Below are 4,211 nucleotides of genomic sequence, written 5' to 3'. Positions count from 1 at the left end.
GAAAAACATTTTGATTTTTTTATAATAATTTTAAACAGCTATGTCATTAATTGTAAAATCTAAAGTGGGTTTATGAAATAGACCCTTGGTTGCCATAGAAACGGGGTGCAAAATTCTCAATTTCGTTAATTTTGAAAAACGTGTACTTATCAAGAAAAACTGTGTCCAGAAATGAAAAGGGATAACTTAATATGTTTTCATTATTTAAATTTAATACTACAGATTAAAGTAATTATATCTGTAGTTTTAATTTAATCTCTCAATAGTAAATGGCCATTTTACATATTATAACATATCAGATATGTGATTGGTTTAGTGGAGTTTTTGGAGGCTTAAAACAAAAAAGGCACACTGATTACAAATTTAGTAATAATTAATTATGAAAGGCTGATATTTGATTATATCAAAATATGTAAAATATTGGTGGGACACTCAAAGATGTAAAAGGAATTCAAAGGTAAAGATTACTTTTTTCTACATTTTGAAGCATTTTTTGCTTCCTAATTACTTCCCTTGAACTACTCTCTAACGTTTGGAGGTACAATGTGTATTTAGTAAACAGCAATGAACATTTCTGGCGAAAGATCTCATCAAAGTTTTACAGTATGGAAGAAGAAAAGAAGGCTAGACATCTTAAACAATGAAGACAGAAGGTAAATTCATGTATATACTGAGCATTACAAAAATATCAAGATTAACAAATGCATATTTTCTTAATTTTATTTGCCTTACAATACACAGTTGTTTTACCGGTAGTGGTATCAAGCGAACTATACCTTTTGACAGTTTGACTTTCTGACAATGAATTAATTATTTTTATTAATAAAAATGAATTTGAAGCATATAAACATCACTTGCTGATACAGCTATTTTCTCTATATAGAGATTGTATAAAATTGTGCCATTCAGTAGGTTTACTTTTTATGATGTGCTGAGAGAGACTTTTAAGTGAACATTATTTATCTTTATAAGTGGTCATAAAATTTCCACTTATCAAATCAAGCGAACTATGGTATGATTACAGTTTGAATTCTGACTTTGTTTCTTGAAACAAAACTTAATGTGTAATTATTTTTTGTAATTAAAAAATATAAACCAGAATTTTTAAGCATATAAAATATAACTTGCTGATACAGCATTTTTAAACTTGCCATGAAGGCCCCCCCCCCCACCACACCCAAAATGGCTGTCTTGTTGATAACGATTATTATGATCAGAAAGTGCCAGGGGAAATATATTATTTATATATTTAAGGTGATTGTTGACTAAGTTGGCATCATTGTTATATAAATTTTATTTTCAGTAAAAATTGCATCAGCTGATTGATAATCAAAAAGTAAAATTGGAGGTGCACAAGATTTGGCAGGAGAAAAAGGTTCATCTAAATTTCACTGCAGTATACATGTTGAATGGGTTGTTTTTATTACAGGAAAATACTTTTTATTATGTGCATGAGAGAGACTTTTAAGTGAATTTAAGGGTGGAATAAATTATTTATCTTTATAATATAAATTTCCACTTCTGTCAGTTTTCATTCATTGTTTATCCTATTATTTCAATTCTTTATTGGCATTAGGCACATATTTTACAGAATTGTGTTGTTAAAATATTTAACTAGAGCAAGTTTGTTTCTATAAAAAAAAGTGCATCAAACGTTTATAATGTGTGAGCACAAGCATAAAGTAGCTAAGTTTTTTTAAATAGTATTCTATATATCAGCAAAATATGGTCATGTGATGTTCATAAGCAGAAAATAGGAAAACAGCATGTTTGTTTTGATGTCATTGTTTTATTTAATAGCTTCTATCTTTTAAACTTTAAATTTATTATATATATCCAAAACTGTACTATATGTATTGACAAAATAGATCTAGGTTAAGAATGCACTGGAAATATTGAGTTATTTTTGTTTATATAGACTCTTTCATTCGTCTGTGAAGTCCCAGTACTGTATAATCTATAGTTCAATTTTGTGTGAATAATAATAATCTTTTCAAATAGCAAACAGTAAAAAATATATATGTACACTTGTACATATGTATTAGTGTTAAAACAAAATTTAACTAGAGGTACTGTGAGCAATGAGCTCATTGCTAAATGATACCCCCTGCCTCCCATATGGTTATAACTGATGACAAATCCATGTTTTACTGTGACCGGGAAACCCAAAATATGTGTCGAATCAAAAAGTAAAATAGGAGGTGCACAATGGCAATATGTAATAAAGATTCTGTGAAAGGTTCATTAAATTTCACTCATTGCAGTGGTATAAGAGGAGTTGCGGATAATAAGAGATGGGTACCCTAAAGCGTAACAGACAGACGGACGTACAGACAGATGGACGTACAGCTAGACGGACATACCGATTACAGTATACCCTACCACTTTTCACTTTAAAACTCAAGTACGGAGGGTATTTTCCCCGGAATTTGATACTGTAAAACTATATACAGTGTACATGGATAGAATATTCACCTGAAAAAAAGTATGATTATATAATGATATTTTTATAATGTTTTATACACACTGACCATGTTTTATAATATTCTAAACAAATTATTTGATACTCAGGCAAATATTCACTACTGGTAAGATGATCACACACATGAACATGTCTGTGTATGAATGAAATGAATTTTCCTTTTGATCATGTTCCTAGGAAAATAATTATTTTCATCATTTTTTCATCAAAGGATTTACCATATAAGATGAATAAAGAAAAAGTAAGACCAGTAAACCAAAACAGGACCAAATAGGCCATGACTGAAGTTCAAGTGCATTCTGCAAGAAAGTGGACAGCCTAGATTTTGTTCTTTTCAAGGTAACCATTCTTAAAATATGAAAGTAAATTAAGGACAGATGATACAAACAAAAAATGGATGCCTGGATTGGTATATATTTTTTGGCATAATTTAATTGCAAATTAATGATGCTATTAATAAATTTCTAGAATATTAAGAAATTGTAAACCTTCTGTGATGTTCAAAAGTCTGCCCTCTTGAAACTATCCTTATTAATCTATACAAATATTTTTCACTTCAAATTCCATTTTTATGCAAATATGAATTAAAAATTAAAAAGTACTTGAAGAAAGTTATTAATTTTACTGATTTAAACATGACCCCAGTTGTTAATTTCAAATTCTTTGACAAAAGTTTGTATCATCTGTCCTTAAATTGTTAAAAAATATTTCAGTTTTATATCTAAATTTAAATCTTGCTTATTTCTTTTTTTTTTTTAAACAAAATTTAATACCTGTCCAGTAACAGAAGAATTATTATACTAGAATAAAGAAAACAACTTTCTAAAGGATTACATACACATTTAATTAGCTTGAAATCAGTGTATATTGGAAAGTGCAGGAATTATTTACCATTGCAGGTTGAGAAGGGATGCCATATTTTAGGTTTGAAACCAGGCAAGTGAAAGCTGAATTCCAACCTACTTCAACATACTTGTACCCACTGTCTTCAAGATATCAGTGTTTGAGATGTCAAAGTTCAAATATAATAGGAACATGTTTATCATATTATGTGATGGCATCCTCAAATCTTATGCTGTATAACAATATGTTTTAGAACTTATCAAGCTTTATCCTGTACCTTGCCAAAAAAACTCAACTCAGCATAATTCTCATTAACTAATTATCAGTGTTACTTGCGTATGTCAATGTAGGTCATTACTGGTACATGCCTGACCAACAAAAACTCTAAAATTGAAAAATCAGAGACAAGATTTTCAGAGCAGCAGAAACAGTAGAATTTGTCACGTAAATCTAATGATATGTACCGTAGTTGAGAATACATGTACTCTAAATGTTGCATATATAAAAAATAAAAAAAGCGAAAAGTTCTCTTGCTTTCAGAATTTATATTTACAAGTGAAAAAAAGAAAAGGAAATTGATATAGTTGGTGTGATGAGATGTTGGCAGGAACCTAGTAAAATGAAAGGAAGAACTTCCTTAAAATGATACTTGTGGGGGACAGTGTCTCATGGGGGGGGGGGGGGGGTTTCAACTGACTTTACAGAATACAAAAGATCCATTGCAAACCTAATTGTTAATTATATGCCAAACACTATGTTTAAAGTTTTCCATTGTTGGATATTTATACCTCCCGCAACAAAGTTTGGGGGGGGGGGCATAGGAATTAACTGTCTATCCGTCCGTGTCTGTCTGTGCAAATATGTCTTAAATCTTTCTTATGGAGGG

The 4,211-nt window shown here is 30.0% G+C and overlaps 1 long non-coding RNA gene across 1 annotated transcript; it reads left to right on the top strand.

Moving 5' to 3' along the window:
• Nucleotides 1–3,853, top strand: LOC134247536 (uncharacterized). The gene is made up of 3 exons (XR_009987877.1): nucleotides 1–653; nucleotides 2,694–2,821; nucleotides 3,382–3,853. It is a non-coding gene; the product is annotated as an uncharacterized LOC134247536 (long non-coding RNA).
• The last annotated feature ends 358 nt before the right edge of the window (nucleotides 3,854–4,211 follow it).

This window comes from Saccostrea cucullata, unplaced genomic scaffold, assembly GCF_032062105.1.
Source record: "Saccostrea cucullata isolate Sc308-1 unplaced genomic scaffold, CSIRO_AGI_Scuc_v1 ctg8670, whole genome shotgun sequence".
NCBI classification, from domain to species: Eukaryota; Metazoa; Mollusca; class Bivalvia; order Ostreida; family Ostreidae; genus Saccostrea; species Saccostrea cuccullata.
Note: the sequence above shows the minus strand (reverse complement) of the source record. Positions and strands in the feature narration are given on the sequence as shown.